Source organism: Cricetulus griseus, chromosome X, assembly GCF_003668045.3.
Source record: "Cricetulus griseus strain 17A/GY chromosome X, alternate assembly CriGri-PICRH-1.0, whole genome shotgun sequence".
In the NCBI taxonomy this organism is placed as follows: domain Eukaryota; kingdom Metazoa; phylum Chordata; class Mammalia; order Rodentia; family Cricetidae; genus Cricetulus; species Cricetulus griseus.
Window position 1 is genome coordinate 104,477,052 of NC_048604.1, and position 22,226 is coordinate 104,499,277.

General features: G+C 37.8%; 1 protein-coding gene across 3 annotated transcripts in view; it reads left to right on the top strand.

Moving 5' to 3' along the window:
• The window catches only part of Mid1 (midline 1), a 346,136-nt gene that overhangs the window by 181,988 nt on the left and 141,922 nt on the right, over window positions 1–22,226 (top strand). For 2 of the 3 annotated variants that reach the window (XM_027431835.2, XM_027431837.2), the window contains exon 1: window positions 296–603. The exons of the other annotated variant lie outside the window; for it this stretch is intronic. The gene's annotated coding sequence lies outside the window, so the exon portion shown is untranslated. Of the gene's footprint in view, window positions 1–295; window positions 604–22,226 lie in introns of those variants that run through there. 3 annotated transcript variants of the gene reach the window in all.

Consider the following 22,226-nt stretch of genomic DNA (forward strand, 5'->3'; position numbering starts at 1 on the left):
TCGCTGAAATAACTCTTCACCTTTCAAATGCTTTAATGCTTTTAAGGGGATCTTAAAGTGCAAGGATTTAGGGCCCGGAGCTAGTTAATCTTTGAGCAGATGCAGTTCAGTTAGACAAGAATAGAACTCATCCTTTACTTTGGAAGCGAGGACTCTACATCCAGCTGCTTCCAGTCATTTGACTCCTGAAAGCTGCCCTAATCCTAGTGGAGGCAGCCTCTCCTGCTCCCAGGTCCACCCCCTACTCCTGATTGGCGAGACACTCCGCGACCGGAGCCCGCCGCCTACGACGTCCCTGTGAACTGATTTGAAATAAGAGCCAGGCGGTCCTCGCTAGCCTGCACCCGACTTTTCATAGGCTGGAAAAGGAAAGGTTGAGAAACTTGACATTGTCTTGGGTAGAGTGAGTTTAGAAGCAGATCAAAGAATAAAAAGGGAGGGGGACGAAAAACGTGCTCTTTGCTGCCTGTGGATTCCACCGAGTTGCTTTTGTCTTGTGGGCTTTTCTGCCGGCTTTGGTGTCTGCGCTTGGAAGCCTACGGGTGCGCTTCCACGCAGCTCGCTCCCTGCCGGATGGGTCATGGAATTCTAAACATGAGGCAGGTAAGCTTCAGGGTTGTGGTTGTAGCTGCGCTGGCTCCAGCCATGGGGGGAGGTATTTAGCTTCGGACCCTTGCGACCTGTTACTCCCGGTTGCTTGTGGAGTGATCAAATGCCTGGTTTCTAGCAGATCCTTTAGGTGGAAAGAGGAGAGTGCATTTTCTTTTTAAGGCTACCTTAGAAAGCATATCACCTGCCGTCTCCCCACTGCCCTGTCCTTACTACCCATGCCAGGTTTTGCCTCTAAGAGTGGGTGCTGATGTCAGGCAGTCTTTGTAGAAGATTCAAAGCGATTTGTAGAATATGCAAATCAATTCCAGTTTGCCGGCCTCTGGAATGTATTGTGCTGGATTCATCTCAAGCTTTTAGCCTCTACCCTATTATGCTTTAGGTTAGAATAAAGACAACTGCATCGCCTGACAAAGAATTACACGGGGACCTTCATCTTATTTTGCTTTCACATTGTGAGCACTTCAGTGTGTGTATGCAGCCGAGAAGGCGAAACCAGTCGGAATGGAACAATCGGGGGTGGGGTGGGAGGGGGTGTAGACAGACTTTTTAAAAAAAATGTTCTAAGCACTTTAGAAGTTGTGTTGCTCCTGGATGGGAGAACAGGGTCTTGGAAGTAATGAACAGAGAAAGAGTTTGGGCGTTACTTAAGTATTTCTCTGTAAAGAATTCTAAGCCAGAAGCTTCTTCCGTCCCTCTAGGGCATGGGGATAAAATTCCTTATCAACCTAGGTAGAGGTTTATGAGCTTTATAGTTTTGTCGTTGAGAAAGAAAAGGAAAGACTGGATTAGAAAGCCTAGAAGAGGGTGTAATTTACAACTCTATCACAGCTGTAGTAAAAATCTTACATAAATATTTCAACACAAAGATCGATGCTCATAGGGGAGGACAAGACTAGAAAAGTCTTCCATTGACTGGGAAAGGCAGAAGTTGCAAGAGAGGAATGCTACTTTTGCCAGAGCTGAGTAACTCCGGGTGGGAAAGTGAGCATCTGTTTGCCACCGGAAAAGCTCTTCCCTTTTTTTTTCTTCCAATTGGGCAATTGGGTTGAATATGCTCCACCACAGAATGCTGGCTTTAGGGGAAAGTGAACCTTCTCCATTAGTGACTGGGCCAAGGGGTTTACAACTTTCTGTCTCCCTGCTCTAGTTTCCGGAGGTAAAGCACAGTCCCCACCAGAATGGTCAGGAGCAAAGATCCTCAACTTTCTTGTTCCTTAACTTGCTCTTCTGGGAGCATTCTTGGCAAATTCCAGGGAGTGCAGAAAAGCACACGAAAGACTGTGTGCTTTCAGTAAATTGCCTCTGCCTAACTGGAGACTAGTGCAGAGGCTGGATTTCTCTAAGTTTTGCAGTCTTAGAGACCAATCTCATTCTTTGAATTGCTAGCAACCACATAGGCTGGGCAAAGGGACCAGGAAGGCTTACTGGAAAGGAGTAAGACAGAGAGTAGGCACACAATATTTTTGACAAAGACCCTAAGCCCAAACAAAGAAGTTATTTGATGCTGCCTGGAGCCACCTGTCTTGTCTCCGGTGGTGTGTGAACTCAATTTTTAGAATCTTTGTGCCCACACAGTTCCTCTGGAATGGTGACACTCCCTGTGTCTGATGCCTAAGGCAGGCTGTCCAGAGCTCGGGATGATTTTTCCCATGTGTAACTGTGGCATTTGTGTGAAGTTGGAAAACAGCCCAGTATTGAAGCTTTACATGCACAAGTAGGCATGTAGTAACTCCTTAGTTATTTAGTGAATGGACAGCTTTCCATCCCACATCTCTGGATATGACTATAACATTTTTCTTTTGCCTGTTGGGTACTTGAAAAGCGGGTGGGACTGGAGGAGGAGGAGATGCAAGAGGGGTAGAGGATCATTGTTCATACAAGAAACCAGGCATGGGTTGGTAGTGTTACTCCATGGGTGAATCCCAACTTTGTTCTTGTTTCTCTTGCGGAGGGGAACCTTACTGCTTCATTCAGGCAGAGGAGTCACATCCAACAACCAATTTGTCATCTTAGCCCAGCAGCTCCTGGCTGTATTTGCAGGGTTAACTATCAAACCAATCCATGTGTCATCAGCTCAGCAGTGAAACTCAATCTTTTTGCTGGTAAGTGATCTGTCCCTAGGGCTGCACAAATGCAGAACAGTGGTGTGGCAGCCCAGAAGAGATCCTTAGCACTAACTAGTCAGAAATTCTGGATAGCCAGAAATGGCTAACCGAATAAGAAGACTGCATGTTCAGCTGTAAGATTCAGGAGGGTTTGGGCTTTTGCCAGGTTGTCAGCAGAAGAACCTTGTAGGATAGAATTCTTTTAGGGAAAGTCCATATTAAATGAGTCCAAAAAAAAAAGCATAAACCTGACTTGTGTTGTCAGGAAGTAATTTTAAACTGTGTGCCAACCTCTCTTTACACTTTGATCATAAATGGAAAACTTTTCGAAACCTTCTTTGAGAAGGAATTTGCTCTGTTCCCAGGCAAAAGGAAAGACATGGCCACCTGTTATAGAAGCCCAGCCAAAAACAACAGGTTTGCTTATGGCATTCCCACAACTGCAAATAACCTCTCCAAATAGCAAGTCACATTCATTGCCCCCCTCCACAGACTAAGAATAAATATTTCACTCTCAAGTTGGAAAAATATAGATTCTCCAGACAAAATTCCCCACGAGACATATTTTGTGTTTTAGCATCCTAATGATTTTAGAAAAGTACTCTAAAATACTGCCATGACTTTCCTTTTAGTCTCTAGGTCTTCCAGCTGCTAATTTTTGTGAAGCTAGGATGCTGCTGATCCAAGGAAGCTGTGACTCAGTTTGATTAGACCATTTTACTTTCTTTAGGTTGGAATTAAAATGCCCAAGGACATCTGGCTTAATAATGAAAGTCTTGGTGGTAATCTTTCCTCAGAGGATTAGAAAGTCCTTTACAAACATGATCTATTTATTCTCAACCACATCCCCAGGAGACAATGAAGGGCAACTTGATCCTCATTGAACAAATGGTGAAGTGAAGGCAAAGAAAGGTTAAATCTAAAGACGACAGCAAGTGAGAGGCAAGTCTGGAATTCACCCACCCATAAAGACTACCTGTGTAGGCTGAGGCCCCCAAAGGGCATTCTAGGCTTGAAAACAGAGCCTCTCTTTCAGTTTTCTTTTTCTTCTTGTTCTATTACCAGTACACTGCCTCAAGTATGAAGTATACTTTCCTTTTTTTGAAAGCAAAGCCTTGAAAAGTACAGAAAACATAGCTGTTCTCATTTGTCCCAACATGGAGATGAGACCGTTTTTATGACATCTAATGGAAGATGCCATAAATGGAATTTAAAATATGTATCTGAGCAATGTTCCTTTTTAGCAGATGTTTTAAGTTTTTGCATATGCTTTAGAGACTTTGACATCTTCAACAGATGTTAAAATTTTAATTTTTTTCTACTACCTCTCTTTCAGGAAATGTTATCATTGTAGGATTTGTCAGCTTAAAGATATTTGTTGGTCATTTCAAAGTGATTTTTTGAGTTGTTTGAGTTGGTTTTTCCTTCGTGTTCACTCTGACTCATGCTCTGAGTTTGTCTGCCTGTGGACCGCATGGGCTTCAAACAAATCAGTTAATTGGTAGTTGCATGTTATCCACAGACATTCCTGCAAGTTTTAAGGCTAACTATGCATGTGGATGTCTCCTGGCTTTGATCCCTTGTGTGGTAAATAGACATCCGAGGTAGCTATGGAAACCTGGGCCTTGCATTGCTGAGGGGGTTGGGGGAAGACATCTCATCAGAGAGTAATTTATTTGATTAAGACGAGACAGGGCCAAATCAGGATGTTTTCAATACACATGATTTGAGTATCCCAGTTCATCTGAATTAGCTGGCGTTCTCTTGATAAGAAGAAAAAAATTAATAATTGACCACATCAGAATATGTTGTAAATGCAATTTAAATTGTTCTAAATCAACTTTTTGCTGTGTTCCCAACATAAACAATGTCGTCAGTATCCCTGTTGTAGTTTGTAGGAGTATTGTCATTTTCAGAACTCCAAAACAAAACAAACAAACAAAAAACTCAACCAAACAAAACCCACCAGGATCTGGAGAGAGGTGTATATTTCACTTATTTTCCTGCAGGGGTCAGACTTGAGGTTTCCATGATAAAAGCCCAGGCCTTGGACACCACTGCTGGCATCCCCAAGCAGAACCAGAGAGATTACTCTTCTTACATGAAGTAATTAGTTAACAATTATTTAACCTTGTGACCAAATCTGCTATGAAAACCAGTTCATTTAAGGAAGAAAACATCAAATACACTACAATTAGAGCAAGGATACTACAGCCAGGTCAAATTGGAACCAAATCTTTGTGTCTCAAAGAGGAAATTTATGAGGAAGATTTTTGACTCCTTATCAGCTACTTCCATCTGATAACAAACACCTTATGGCTTTATTTTAGATTATTTACTGAGTCTTGTTTACGAACAGGTTGTAGGCATTTCTTTTAACAGAGGACACAACATTAGATGCCTATCTGAATTTAAAAGATTTATTTTCCCTTAGATGAAGATATTCCTTGATACAACTTTAAGATCTTTAATGTCCTCCAGAAGGTGGTGTTAAGGAGCTCAACAATTGTTGCAACGAGACACACATATACCTAAAAGGAACTTTATTAAGTAAAGAAAACAATCAAAACCAAAAGTTTTGAAAAGACATCTCCTTGATGCTTTAAAAGACAGGTTCTGAGTTAAAAAGGCAAAAGCGGAAAGTGGTCCTGATTGTAGCACAAAAGTGGCTGTTAAAGGTTCCATAGTCAGCCAACTGTGAAAGGTAAATAAAATAGCAAGGCTCTTCATTTCTTGTCATTCAGCATTTACTGAGCACTTGCAGAATTAATCTAAGTTCTGATTAACTGAGTGAATTAAGTTCATTCAGAAAAGTCACACAGTGATTATTGTATTTAAGGTGACTTTTAGCTTCTAAATGTAATTTAATATGGTTGTTGCCCTCAAAGAACTTCCAATCTGGTGTACAGTTTTTATGCCAACACTATAATACAGGTTATTGCATGAGAAAATAGCTGCTTGCTTGTTCTTGCCTACATATATATGCAAGGGTCAAAATCCATCGAAAAACGGATGATTTCCTAGTTAAAATTAGTTTATCTGAAAAATAAAACTCAACTCTAAAAATGCTTTAAGTTCCATTTTTGTATTATATATTAAAATATATTTTTATTTAAAGTTATTTTTTGGCTTATGAGAGTATATTCTTTGTAGAACATTTTTATTGAATTTTAGTAAGCATGCAACATAATGGGTTTCACTGACATATGTATCATGTATCATATGTATCATGCTTTTTGATCTTTAACTGATGCATGAAATATAAAAATTGTATATACTAATGAGATCCATGTGATTCTTCAATACATCTATATCTTGTATAATCAAGTTAAAGGTATTTGTCTCTTCAAATTATCAATTCTTTATGGCAAAAACATTTAATAAGCCTTTCTTCTATGCATAGTTATACAGATACTATCTAGAGTGACCCAAACTTCTTTCTCCTATCTAAGTGTGTTCTGAGAGTTTTTTGTTTGTTTGTTTGTTTGAAACCACAACATTTTCAAGGGAGAAATCATGCCATGGACATTTTGAAGCACTATTTTGAAAGGTTTGTGGAGATGGCTCAGTCAGTAAAACATTTGCTTTGCAATCATGAGCAAGTAAGCTTGATATCAAGAGCCTACATAAAAATGCTAGGAGTGGTAGCGCATTCCCAACACTGTGGAGGAGGAAATTGGAGGGTCCCCATGACTCACTAGCAAACCAGCCTAGTTGAATTAGTGAGCTCCAAGCTAATGAAATACTGTCTCAAAGGAGGAAGATGACAGCAAAAATTCTAGCATATATGGGAAGGGACTTACAAGGCTCCTACCCTTATCTGAGGAACTATTGTTGTATTGATGGTTACTAAGGCAGGGAGAAATAATTTTCTTTATGCTCCAGTGGATGACCAGACATCCTGGTGCACATGGGAGCACTAAAAGCACACAATGGAATTAACTCTTTTTTTTTTTTTGCAAAGGTCATGAAGTTGGGAGGGAGACAGGTCAGGTGGAGTCTGGAGGAGTTGAAGGGAAAATAAGAATGTAGATATGATCAAAATATATCATATATAAGAATATAATTCTCTAGGTATAAATAAAAATATTATTTATAAAGCAGCTGGATGATATGTCTGAAGATGACATCCATGTACACCCATGTGCACACCCCATGCTCATACACACACACACACACACACACACACACACACACACACACACACACACACACACATACAAATCACTATTTTGAAAACAACTCAGTCTGATTGACTCAAGATCAAGTTCTGAGTTTTATGAACATGCCACTGTATTATAAAATGTGGAAATACAGCACAGTTAATATACTTGTTGATACCAGGCTGCCTTTAGCAATATTTGAAATAGAAAACCTTCACACTAGTTTTTCCCCTTTCTCTCACTTCTGATACATTCTGGTCCCTCTAAGGTATCTAATTCCCCACCTGACCTATTTTGACATATAGTCAATCTGTAATTGACCATTTCTTATCCGTCTCTTGCCTCCCTGGCCCTGTCCACACACAGCATTTCTGTTTCTTTAGGACAGTGGACTTCAGGACATGTTGAGAGAGAATCCATACAGATAAACTAAAGCTGTTGTAGCCTTTTAATCCTTAGAATGAATCTTTAATTGGGGATATTCAAACAGTGAGAAATTTCAAACAGTGGATCCCAGAGCTGTAAGACACATGACTGCCCTTTCAGGATAGGATTTGCTGGCATGACTGCCTTACAGTTCAGACCTCTTCCCTTTTCCTTTCTCAGCATCCCTCCTGAGCTTCTAGGCTCACGAGAGCCCTTAGGCATGACAGCCAGAGAGCCATGAGGGAGTGAAGGAATGATGGTATGTGTGAGTTTAGGTTGTTTATAAGGACCTTCTTTGTATGCTGAGAAGTATCTATTCGGATTAGAATAAACAGGAAAAAATTGATGTGGCTCACTATCTTACACACATTTGGATTTGAGATAGTCTAAATATTTCTGCATATCTTGAGACTGAATTACTTGAGGGCAAGAGTCACATCTCAAGTATCTTTGAACTCTCAGATTCAAACAGTGGGACTGAAACACAGTGAGATTTATCACATATTATGGGTACATGTGAGGTAAATTTTAGTAAGAAAGAGAATGTAAAATACCAAGGTCAGAGTGGCTCTGGGGAAGAAAGGATGTTTGAAAGGTGAATGGTATAATAAAGACAAATTGATGGGTATCAAAAATTAAAATATGTGTGGTTGTTTAGCCATTCAGTTGTGTTCTGTCAAAGATACAGCCTAAAACATGCCAAGCAGCTTGCCTTATCCTCTGCTTGATGAAGCATAGAAATAATTCTGATGTAGGACTTGCCTCCAACTGACCAAAGCCGAATTGCCAAAATAGAATCTGCTAAGCTTGTTCACACTGAGGCTAGCTTGATGTTTAACAGCCAAAAGTGTAGTTGGTTTATTTTGCCAGGTGAGTGGCATGCCATGCTCATTCAGCAACAGAGAGAGTATTTCCACAGTTTTTCTCTTCTTCTCTTCTGTTTTTCTATTCTTTTCATTTTTTGAGACAGTGTCACTTTACATAGCACCTAAAATGCACTGTGTAGACCAGGCTGGCCTTGAACTCAGAGATCCACCTGCCTCTGCCTTATGACTGCCTGAACTAAAGGAGTGTGCCACCACTCCCAGCTCAGAAGGGATATTTCTAAGGCCAAGTTATTCCACTGCAAGCAGAAGCTGTCACTCAATAGAGTGGCATTCAAGACAAAGAGTTTTCACTGCTTCTCAGTGTAATGTTCTGTCTGAGTGTTCTGGTTAAATTGTGAAATTGAAATCTCAGACCTGTTTGATGATTTATAAATACAGCAACACTGACACATTTTTTAGAGTACACTTGGTAGACTATGTTTCCTGTCACGTGTTAGATTTTAAAGTGTTGCTGCAGATGGATGTATTTTGCAGGTGATCTTTATTGAGCAGTAAGAAAATAATTGTGGACAGTTGGCATTTTCTGTATACATTTTTCTGGGTTACTATTAACTACATTAATCATCAGATAAAACAATAGAGAGATAGAAATCACCACCAAATAATACAAAGTTGTATATTTATACAAGATTCAGTATATAGGAAATACAATAAGGATTTAGACAATACATGCTAGCTGTGTCAGGTGTAGTGGTGCATACTTGTAGTTTTGACAATCAGGAGTCTTCACAGGAGAGTCTGTCTACAAAAAGGTACAAAAATACATTGTTAGTTAAATATTTGGCTCTTGTAGGTTGGAAAGCAATGCTTTTTTATTTTTTAGACATTTCATTAAATAACTGTGTCTTGCCTGAAACTCACTGTTCTGTTTCAGCCAGTAAGTGTCAGGGTTACAGGTATGTAGCAGCGCCCAGGGTTTATAGTTGAAAGGATAGCATATGGTCCAGAATGGCTCCTATCTGTAAGCCCAGCCATTAGAAGGCTGAGGCAGAAGAATTATTATGAGATTGTTGTCACTCTGGGACATACAGTGAGTTCAAGATGAAAATAGTTGATAGCACCACCACTGCCACCAGCACCAGCACAGGTGGCACAATTTAGCTCAAGAAGCACTTTAGCCACACCAAGGAACAAGTTTACACCTAGAACTGGAAAATTTGCTCCCCCATTCTGTTATTTTCTGTGTCTGCTCCACATGCCTTTTTCATAAGGTATAATTTGGTTGCTTTCAGATCCCATGCTGTCATTTCATGTACTAGTAGGTTTTGAGACAATTAGAATGGGTTGTTGCTGTGTGAATAGTCAGGGAGGAATGTATCATCTTTAGACAAAAATGCCCTTCCAACTAGTAAACTAGTTGGAAAAAAGTGATCAGTGGGAATGGGAGGGGGGACAGATAGGAGCATATGGGAATGTGGTTAAAAGCCACTATATATATGAAAATATCCTAATGAAATCCATTATTATGTAAAATTAATATGCGATATTAAGTAAACACCCATTTAGAGATCAAAGTAGATAAGATGGGCTTGTGGATCACAACTATAATCTCGGCATTTAGGAGAATTGGGCAAGAGGGTTTCCATGAGTTCATGGCCAGACCATGCTATATAACCTGCCCCTGGTCAACCTGTGCTGCAGAGTAAGAGTATCTCAAACAAACAGAAAAACTTGAGTAGTTAAATGTTATTTAGTTGGGGTTTGTGCCACGTTATGTGTATCTTCTATGCTCTGATTTTAGATAAAATATAAAAATGACAAATGGTAAAAATTAGGAGGACCATGTTTGTTTAGGTGAAAAGTTTATGATGTAACACGATTTTTTTTCATGAATTAATCAGTTGTTCTTTGGTGTAATAATGCAGGAAAGTGGAACAGAACAAATAGAAGGGAGAAAAAAGTGTGTGTTCTTTTAAGGCAAGTGTGATGAGGAAAGTAATGTTTAAAAGGGAAGCAGTTGAAATTCTTTTCAATTGTCAGTGCTTAAAGTGAATTTCCAATGAAATTAATGCTACTGCTTTTCTCTGACTAGGTAAAAAATGCAAAAATAATGAAAAGCTCATAGTAATTAATTGAAGGTCATGATTTTCTGAGTAAATAACAAACTATCAAAAATGATAACAGATTATAAAATAATGAAAATTTACTACCAAATCCTTCCATCAGAAGGAGATGCTTTGTGAATATTTCTCCCCTCTCTAATATGTAAGTTGTCAGAATTACTAGTTCACATGTATACTACATTGTTTTGGTTTAACTAACAAAGAGTGATAAGACATAAATTGTTTGTGACAGCCCCGAACATTGATAACAGAAGACAATAATGCCTGCAGACACAGCCTACATGGTAAAAATCTGGAAGCAAAAATGCTTATTATGTTAGGCCAATGTGCTTTGACCTAGTTTTGCTTTTCTGCTTGAAAATTATGTCAGTATTAGTTACATCATCCACTTGGATGAGCAATTTCACATTTTTGTATATTTCAGGGTCATGTTATTAGTTTTGTATATTTAGTTCTGACCTTCTAAGAGCCAAACTAATCCTTATTGACTTGCATTTTCTTTTGAAAATGAGACTTCTGAGAGACAGAGAGAGGGGATTTCATGTATTAAGAAAACAATCTAAGATGTATCATCAGAGGTATTCATTTCTGTTTGTTTCATATCCACTGCGCTCTTGAAGGATCCAAGAGAACATTTACTTTTCTGCTGGTTGCAAAGTGTCTTCTTTCCTTTGTCCTATGGAGACATAAATTATCATGCCCAGGACTGCCATAGTTGAGCAACAAAAAGTAAAACAAGGTGGAAAGGACATTTCCCAGCCCAGCATTCTTCAATTTGCCCTTTTCATGCTTCTTCTTTGCTTGTTCATCCAGTAGAAACTGATTTGACATATTTTTCTTATTTAAAATTTTTACTGAATATACTTCAAAATGAATTACTTCCTTGGATGATTTCAAACACATTTTCCCCTGCCATTTAATACTTTCTATCATTAGAGGAGTCACTTAATTCTTTCATACATTTGTGAATTCTAATCTTCAAAGAGTGAGAGTTCTTTTAGCGATCAACTTACATCAGATTTACAAGAATAATTTGCTACCAAAAGGCCCTCAACAGTTTTTTGATCCACATGATTTTTCATTCCTTATTAACAAATGCAATCAGGCAATAACACACAAGAATATACAGTTGTGGTTCCTCTGCCAAGTAAGTAAATAAATAAATAATCAACCATTTACTCTTGTTTTCCAATTAAGGTTTCGAATGTTAAGAATCCCTTTGTTGTTAGCTCCCTTTGCAAATCCTCTGCCTGCACTCAGGAAAACATAACAGAGTGTCCCCTTCAAAGTACAACCATCTGAATTTTAGCCAGGTGATTTTCTTACTAGCTTGGCCTCCTTTAAAGAAACAGTATGTAAGCAATTGGGATAGGCTTTAGTCCTAATTGCGTTATACTGGGGGACTTTGAACATTGTTTGAAGCAGTCAACTCTGAGTTTTGCATTCTATTTCTGATCTTTATGCTAATTTACTGCAATCCCAAAGACAAAGTTCTTCAGAGGTCTTCTTGAGCCTCTAATGAGTTCATAAACATTGTCAACCCTAAGCTGCCAAACATTACAAGCTATATCTAGCACACTGTGTGTCTCCTATGGTGACATCCATTTCAACAGTAAGCTTTATAATGGTTGAAGACAGATGTGAGAATACTTCCCTCATTGTACATGGTGACCTTTTCTGTGTGCTATTCTGCATACCCACACATACTTCATGATATATCCTGGAGTTATTACCATAACAGGGCAAACAGAGTGCTCTCTTATTCCTTCAACAGCTCCACAGAATTGCATTTTGATATCCTGCAATTTCATTTCGCTATCCTATCATGAGTGACTTGACTTTGGTCATATGGAAGCTTCTAGTCTTTTGGTGTTAAAATAGTGTGTGTTGCAGGCAGGTTTATTTGTCTAATAGATCACCAGAAATAGAAATAGCTTTTTTGAGTGAAAGAGTGAATAGACTTTCTAATTGAGGTAAATCAATAAGTTGACCAATTCAGCATGGATGACAGAGACTCCAGGATGCTTGAGGAACAGAATCTCTGCTGGGTAGTTTTGTACTGTACTTTTGGGGGTGGGAGTGGGAGGAGGACAGCATTTCATGTATCCTAGTCTAGCCTCAAACTCATTATGTCACAGAAAATGGCCTTAATCTCCTAATTCTCTTGTCTTACCCTCCCAAGTGTTACAAGTGTGTTACCAGTTCACGTCTAAGCTTATCTTTATAATCACTAGCCAGAGTTGTTGACTTTCCAAAAGTGAGTCCTATAAAATGGAGCCAATTCCAACGATTTGGTGTGAATGGAAGCTAAGACAGTTTTCAGCAAAGTTCATGTGAGAGGATAGGCCTTCATGCCTCACCCATCCTCAAACAGCTCCCCTTTCTTTTTTGCTCTCTATTCAGTGCTAAGAAGCTCAGCATTATAAAGTACAAATAACCTCCAAAGTGTTGAAAGTTTACTTCTAGTGGTCTAATACCCCCAAGATGTTTATACTGTTAGTACTCAGTTTGTTGGAATTACAACCATTTTTCAAAGTACTAGTAAGAGGCTCCACCTAACATCATTAAGAAAATAGTAATTCCTTAAAAAATATTGTTCACCTTTTTTCTCAGATAACAAATACCATAATGCACCATTTATTAAATTGGTTTAAATATTTATGCACATGTGAGTGGTTATGGATAAACCTTCATTTTTTTTCTGTATGTGGTGTGTGTATGTGGTATGTGCATGTATGAATGCATTTCTACATGGGTATTTTTGTGTGCGTGTGTGTGTGTGTGTGTGTGTGTGTGTGTGTGTGTGTGTGTGTGTGTGAGTGTGAGTGTGTAGGTCGAAGTTGATGTCAGGCATCGTCCTCAGTCCTCAGTTATTCTCTACATTATATTTGAAGGCAGGGTCTTTCACTTGAACTCATAACCCTCAGATTAAACTGGTCTAGCTAACAAGCATTGAGGATCCCTCATCTCTACCTCTCACATGCTGGGATTGCAGGTGGGCTACCTCACCTACTCAGAATGTGGGGGAAGTGCTGTGGGTGCAAAGGGCAGTCTTTTCAATTGCAAAGGAAGTGCTTTACCTACCATAATATCCCTTCAGTCCTGTATTATCCATTTTAAGACCAGTGTTTTATGTAAAGAGTGACCAGAGAACAGATTAAAGACTCCAGGTTTTCAATGCATGTTTTACTTGCTTATGAATTTGTGTTCTTGCTCTATAGTTAATATCAATATTTGCTCAACTGCTTAGTCTAGCATGTGGTACAGAGTACTTATGGAAATATGTGTCAAATAAGTATGTATCAAATTTTGGAGGAATAGTTGTCAAGAACTTTGAAGGATCTGATATTTTACAATACATTTCCATTAATAAGGTATACTGCCATTGTTTTTAGGATGTTGTCAGCAGATGGGAGATTCCTGTATCTGAGACAAATAACTTTGCTATTCACAGCACAGGTCACATGAATTTCATTCTTTGCTTCTCCTTATCACAAAGTCCCACAAGGTGTCAGGAATGGGAAGATTATTTCTTACTGCCCTTCAAAGTTCTTGATTAGACTCACCATTGTAAATGGTGGATTACCAGGAGGGGAAACAAACATAACAAACAAAAATGTGAACATTTGCCTTTCATATATACATATGAAAGAAGCTTAGGAGTAAATAAGTTCAAAGAAATAGCTACAATACCAATTTCAGCAAAAATGAAAGACACTAAGTATGTGATAAGCAAGTTATGAGAAAGTGATTAGGAAAAGGCACAGTATCCAGGAAAAGGTTGATTGTGATACACATTAAGTCCAGTGCTTGATTTCTGCTGTAAAAAATACTCATGGACCTTTTTGCTGGGATCTCCTTAACCTAGGAACATTCACTCACAGACTAAAGCCTGTCCTTCAACTTGCAATGGAGCCAGACTGTCCTTGAGCTTGCAATCCTCCTGTTTCTGCCTCCTGAATGGTGGGATTATGCATATGGTGTGCCACTTCTGGCTCTAGTAGGTTTTTACTTATTTTTTAATTAATTGTACATGATTATAATGTCTGGGGAAAGATAGACTAGGGGAAGGTCTTTCAAACACTTCATTCAACCCTCTTTGTTCCCCTTCCCTAACCTTTGCCAATTACTAGCCGGTTTGCCACCTCTACTGCTGCTGCTATCACTACCATTCTCACGGCAGTGCAGGGAATTGGTTTAGACCTTTGTGCACTCCAAGCAGATACTTTGTCACTATGATCTTCCCCCAGCCCTCCATCTCTATCACTTTATTACCCCAAGAACAGGATGTAAATGTGATTGCACAGTGTGCATTCTTTTGAGGTTGACGTTTGTTTAACACAGCATGATTCTCTGGTGTTTCACCCAGGTTATTGCAAGTGTCCATTCTTTTTTTTTTTTTTGTTACTAATACCTCATAGGAATAATGTCTCACAATTTGACCATTCACCCTGTCAATAGACATTTGGGTTGTTTCTAGAATGGTGATATTACAAATAAAATTGCTAAGAATCTTTATGTACAAATTTCTGTATGACCACAAGTTGCCATTTCTTTGGCTTAAATGCCCAGGAGGGCAGTTGTTGGCTTTTGTGGTAAGTGCAAACACTTTTGCAGCAAACTGCCAAACTGTATTCCACAGTGACTGAACAGTTTTGCATTCCTACAAGCAGTACATCAGTGGTCCATTTTCTCTGAATCTTCACCCACTTAAATTTTAGGCATTTCAGTAATAGTACTTATTATCTCATTTGGATTGCATCCTAAATGGTTTAGAAGATACCTTATAATACAATATAGGTGTGAATTCAAAACCTCTCAGGTAAAATGTCAGCACCCAAATTGGGCCTATTGTATGACTGAATTATCCAAAACACCTGTGATTGTCAGATATTCTCAGGTTGAACTGTGGTTGATAATACTGCAAATAGAAGAGGAGCTGTGTTGTATAATCTATCTATATATCTAAATATTTACATCTATCATCTATCATCTATCTATCTTTCTATCTATCTATCTATCTATCTATCTATCTATCTATCTATCTATCTATCATCTATCTGTACTAGATTGACCTTCAGTGACAATTGTAAAGAATTGACACTTGTTCAGATAGGCAGATACCCACTCCCATGTATATCCATATTCTCTGGGTAATAGGCACATTATACATCTGTGAAAACTGCCAAAACATTAAATTCTCCTTTCCAGTATATTTATCTACTTTTGGTTTGCTGTAGTTAAATAGAGCATGTTGATATATCTATACATATATCAACGATATATATATATATATATATATATATATACATTTACTAAAAACTCTTTTTTAAATTAATTTTTATTTAAATATTTAAATTAAAAACAATCTTACTGTGCATACCAATCCCAGTTCCCTCTCCCTCCCATCCTTCTATTCTCCCCACCAATCCACCATCCCACCTGTTCAGGGGGCCTGGTTCAGTCCTATGCTGGTTCCCAAGCTGTCAGACTGGGGTCCGTGAGCTCCCACTTGCTCAGGTCAGTTGTTTTTGTGGGTTTCTCCAGCATGGACTTGACCCCTTTGTCATCATTCCTACAACTGGATTACAGTAGTTGGACTAGGTGCTTAGATGTGAATCCCTGCTTCTGCTTCCATCAGCTACTGAGTGAAAGCTCAATGATGGCATTTAAGGTAGTCATCAATCTCATTATAGGGGAAGAACATTTAAGGTAGCATCTCCACCATTGCTTAGATTCTTAGTTGGGGTCATCTTTGTGGATCCCTGGAGATTTCCCTAGTGCCAGATTTATTGTTAAACCCATAATGGCTCCCTCTATTAAGGTATTTATTTTCTTGCTCTCCTTCTCTGTTCTTTCCCCAACTCGACCTTCCTGATCCCTCTTTCTCCTACCTCCCTTCCTCTCCCCCTGTGCTCCCAATTTGCTCATCTTCTCTGGGGGTCCATGTATGTCTCTTTTAGTGTCCTCCTTGTTTCCTAGCATCTCTGGGGTTGTGGATTTATGCTGGTTATCTTTTGCTCTATGTCCAACATCCACTTATGAGTGAGTACTTACCATGTTTTTCCTTCTGTGTCTGGTTTACCTCGCTCACGATGGTTTCTTCTAGTGCCATCCATTTGTTTACAAATTTCAAGATTTCATCTTTTTTTCCAGATGAATAGTACTCCACTGTGCAAATGAACCACATTTTCTTTATCCATTTTTCAGTTGGGCATCTAAGTAGCTTCCAGGTTCTGGGTATTACAAATAATGCTGCTATGAACATATTTGAACAGATGTCCTTGTGGTATGAATGTGCATCTTTTGGGTATATTTTAGTTTGATGTTGGCTGTTGGCTTGCTGCATAGTGCCTTTATTATGTTTAGGTATGTTCCTGTTACCCCAGATTTCTCCAAGACCTTTATTATGAAGGGGTGTTAGATCTGGGATATATGCCTAATAGTGGAATTTCTAGATCTTGATGTAGACTGGTTCCCATTTTCCTGAGGAACCACCATACTGATTTCCATAGTGGCTGTACAAATTTACACTCTCACCAGCAGTAAAGGAGTGTTCCCCTTTCTCCACATCCTCTCCAGCATAACCTGTCATTGGTGTTTTTGATTTTAGCCATTCTGACAGGTGTAAGATGTTATCTTAGAGTAGATTTGATTTGCATTTCCCTGATGACTAAGGATGCTAAGGATGTTGAGAAATTTCTTAAATGCATTTCAGCCATTTTAGATTCCTCTGTAATTCTTACCACTCTTTTTAATTGGATTATTTGGTGTTTTGGTGGCTAGATTCTTGAGTCCTTTGTATATTTTGGAGAACAAAATATACAGATGTGGGGTTAGTGAAGATATTTTTCCCATTCTGTGGGCTGACATTTTGTCTTGTTGACTGTGTCTTTTGCCTTACAGAAGCTTCTCAGTTTCAGGAGGTCCCATTTATTAATTGTCCATCACAGTGTCTGTGCTACTGATGCTCTGTTAGGATGGATTCTGTCTTCGTATCCATTCTGTTAGCCTGTGTCTTTTTATAGGTGAGTTAAGACCATTAATATTAAGGGATTTTAATGACCATTGATTGTTGATTCTTGTTAATTTTAGATTTTTTTGGTGGTGGTGTTATTGTTTGCATGTTTTCCCCCCTTTTTTTAGCTTTTGATAATGTGGGATTATCTATTGCCTATGATTTTGTGAATGTCACTAACATCCTTGATTGGAGTTTTCCTTCCAGTACTTTCTGTAGGGCTGGGTTTGTGGATATGCACTAAGTTTTGTTTTGTCATGGAATATCTTGTTCAATCCATCTACAGTTATTGAAAGCTTTGCTACGTATAGTAGTCTGGGCTGGCATTTGTTGTCTCTTAGCGTTTGCAGAACGTCTATCCAGGACCTTCTGGCTTTCAGAGTTTCCATGGAAAAGTCAGGTGTAGTTCTGATAAGTCTGCCTTTATACGTTACTTAGCCTTTTTGCTTTGCAGCTCTTAATATTTTTTCTTTATTCCGTATGCTTGGTGTTTTGATTATTATGTGGTGAATGGACTTTTTGTGATCCTGTCTATTTGGTGTTCTGTAAGCTTCTTGTACTTTCATAGGCATGTCCTTTTTAGATTGGGAAAGTTTTCTTTTATGATTTTGTTGAATATGGTTTCTGTACCTTTGAGGTAGGCCTCTTTGCCTTCTTCTATACCTATTATTCTTAGGTTTGGTATTTTCATGGTGTCCCATATTTCCTGGGTAATTTGTTCTAATGATTTGTTGGACTTAACATTTTCTTTGGTCAATTCATCTGTTTCCTCTAGTGTATCTTCAATACCTGAGATTCTCTTTTCCAACTCTTGTATTCTTTTGTAGTTCCTGATTGTTTATCAAAATTTTCTATTTCCAGCATTCCCTCAGTTTGTGTTTTCTTTATTGCTTCTATTTCAGTTTTCAAGTCTTGAACTGTTTGATTTGTTTCCTTCACCTGTTTGATTGTTCTTTTTTTCTTGGCTTTCCTTGCTTTCTTTAAATGATTTGTTTCTTTCTTGCATTTTTTGTTTATCTTTTTCTTGTTTGTCTTTTCTTTAAGGAATTTTCTCATTTCCTCTTTAAGTGCCTCTATCATCTTCATAATGTTGTTCTTAAGGTCATTTTCTTCTGCTTCATCTGTGTTGGGATGTTCCGATCTTGTTGGTATAGAATCCCTAGACTCCAGTGGTGTCATCTTACTCTTTATGTTGTTGAATGTGTTCTTATACTGTTATCTTTCCATCTCTTTTTCCAGTGGATACAGGTGGTGTCTCTCCAAGTGGATGCAGTGCCAAGGCTCAGATGAAGGCAGCTTGTCTGTTGGGTGTGGGGACAAGGTTCTGAGATGGCAGCAGATGCTGGATTGTTTGGTCTGCCCCCAAGTCTCTAGGGATTCTCTAGGGAATGGGCCTGGTAAATGGCCTCCAACAAGGTAGGGAGGTATGGGCAGATTAAGACCCAGCACTCACCTCTCCTGGTAGGTGAGTTGCCAAGTGTCCAATCCTCACAAAACTCTTGAACTTTTTTGGCTTGAATACCTAGTATGATTCAGTATCTGATCTAGATTCTTCAAGGTCAGAGATGCTCAACATCAGGATTGTTTACATTGAAGATTTAAACATTCTTTGTGGTGGTTTTCTATGTTGTAGGATGTACATCAGCAATGTTGGCATTGACCCACTAAATACCAGTTGTACTACCACCTCCCACAGTATAACAATTATACATTTCTCAAGGTATTGTCAAATACCAGCAGATGATCAAAACCATCAAAACCAGCCCTGTTTCAAAGATCTGTTACTAAATAGAAGAGAGGAAGTGTCTCTAGCTCCAGATTAACCTTGTTTCTGAAAGCTATTAATATCTGTATATTTTTAAGTGTTTTTGCATATTATAGCTGCATATTGGTAGTTGACAAAGGAAAATATCAGCCCCTTTTCTTTTTCCTTATTGTCATATATTCATGGTATATGCTACTGGGTTTCATAAGATCATTTTCAGACAAATACATAGGGTTCTTTGACTATGTCCCTCCTTCCATTTCTCCACCTCTTCGCTTTCTTCTCTCCTTCCATCCTCTTAATCCTCTTCATTCCCTTAGAAAGTTTTCCTTCTACTTCTATGTTATATATACTGAGTTTACATATCTGTGTAAAACATAGGATCCACAAATGAGAGAAAATATTGCTATATTTGTCTGAGTCTGACCTAATTTACTTCACATGATAATCATCACTTGCATTCAAGCATTTATACATAATGTTTTAAAATACAAATTTAGCATAGATGAATCAAGAACATAGATTTGTTTTCCTTTGTGTTGATAATATACTGGATTTTGTAGTTATTTCAATAATCATATGAGCAACAAAATACTTCAGTAGTCTATATCTATATCAGCATAGAGAATTTTGTGGGAAGTTGACACAGTTCCTGGGTCTTCCTCTGATTTAATGTAAGTGCTTATCTTCAGTTCCACTAATAGAATTAAAAAAAAATACATAAGGAACTCCAAAACAGTCAAGAAAAATGTGATAGTGTCTTATAGTTTAAATTATTTTTATGATAATAGTGATAATAAAATCTACAAAATCCTATATTTTAATTGGGTAAAATTAATGTATCTCTATATAATTAAATTTAAGAAATATATTTCATACTTTAGAATTAAAATAGGATGCAAGTAGCTGACTGAAATGCTACAAGTGGTGTGTTCTGATTGAAATTAGAATTAAAATGTGTCTGATTTACATATAGATTAAAAATCACTTGGATAAAGAGTAAATCATATCCTACTATGTGAAAAAAGTTCGTATAATAAATTGCTTTGTTACCGTTTGATGCTCGGGATTGAACTCAGGCCTAGTGCATGCTAAACATGTGCTCCACCATTTAGTTGCATCCCAAACCCGTGGTTGTGAATTAAAATTCTACTTTTGCATTTTCATCCTCGAATTATTTATTTTCCTTTTGGTAACAGAATATTCATTGTTGCAGTGTGCCCAAAGATTCTGATTCTACAATCAGGTATCATTGATTTACTGCTGTCTGTGGCTGTGCCTGAGAAATATGCCCTAGTGGTGTTGTATTGTAATATGAATCCCCTAGGAATGCTAAACCAATCAAGAATGAAGCATTTCTTTCCTAGAAATAGAGATTTATAAACTGCCCAGAGGTCTTGCTATTTCAAGATGAAGGTGTGCCTTGAAGTGTTCCTTTGTTTGTGATCCCAGCTGACTAAACTTAAGTGACAGTTCAATATAGCCAAACCTCTTGGGAGTGTATGAATTTAATAAGGAAATTACCAGGAAAAATATATTGGAACACAGGCTGACCCCCACAATAAGATAATACAGTTATAAATTTATTAGTTTCATAGCATGACAAATAATACTCAAAATATCTTGAAAATGCTTCACTCCATTTACAAACATGAAAAGGCATTGGAAGAAGTTTAATATTCACTAAAGAAAAAAGAAATGATCCTCCCTAATTTACAGAATTATACAGAAGAATTTTTACTTTTACAGTGAGAATACAAATGATTTGCATACATTTAGCTGACCTTGCTTAGAGGAACTGGTACAGGTGTTCATCATATAATTTAACGATAACTTTAGATATACTTCCTCTTCCTTCATTGAAAGTCTGTGTTCTAGCACCATGCACATTTTGCTATAGTAGAGCCTTATGCTGCATACAAACTAAAAGGTTCATTCATTTTAGAGCTTATAGAACAAGTTGCTAGGACTTCAAATAGCATACCTATAATTTCCAGTATTGCCTGCCACATTGTCTAACAGTTTCATTAATAGAATATGCCTAAAACTATAACCTTGACCTTCAACTATTCTGGGTTTTGCCTTCTTTTTTTCTATTAATTGTGTGTTCAAGGACGCCTGTAGTCACCTCTCAGTATATATGCATGGTATTGGTAAAAGTATCCTTGCCAACACTCCAACCCATAGATGCTAAATCCCTATTTGTAAAACAGCATAACGTACTGTATATAATATGCATATATACTTGCATGTACTTTTCATTACCTCTTGATTACTTGTAATATGGAATACAATATAAATGCAACTACTTGTTTTACTCTAGTATTTAGAAAATAATGAGGTGTTTTCAAAAGTTGTACATGTTTGCTACATATGTGATTTTTTTAAAACAGCTTTTGAAATCCATTACTGTTTGATTTTGAGGCCATTGAGCTCAGGAATAGAGATGGTTGATTGTAGAAGATGACGTTTTAGTGTTGCAAAATCTTACAAACTATTGTTGATTTGCTGAATTCATATCAGGAACTTAGCATTCTCTCCTGAAATGGTTGCACTTCAACCTGACAGGCAGATTAGCATGTCCATAAGATGCTTGTAGCGAAAATATGAAAAGATCCCAATAGGTTGACAGTTTTCTTCAGTGAATCAGTGTTGTAGAAACCTGGTACAATGGATGGTAGGAATCTTCAATTTACCTGTCTGTTGAATGTGTACATCACTGAGTGTCCTTCAAGGTATAACACAAGACACTATGTATAACATAAAAAAATTGTCAGAATTACAAATGTGCATAGCAGAGACTTGCTGTTTATTACTTTTCTGAAAGTAGAACCTTCTAAAAACTTTCCAAATTTTATAAGAGCTTTGACAGCTTTAACTTTGAACCAAAGGTAAGAAACATAATTTCAAGAAACACAGAGAATGCTTTCTTAGTTTTAACTGAAGGTCATGAAATTCCACTAGATTTTACATTCTTTGTTCTTAATCACTAATGCCAGAGATGAAAGCACATACTGTTTTAGATTTTAAATGTCAAGTTTATCATATGACTCCCATATAATAATGGAGCGAGTTTGAATATATATAGTTTGTGTTTGTGTGCTCCGACATGCACGCCTATCTGCACGCATGTGTACAAAGGCATGTGAAGCCAAAGGCATTGGGTCTACCGAAGCTGGGGTTATAT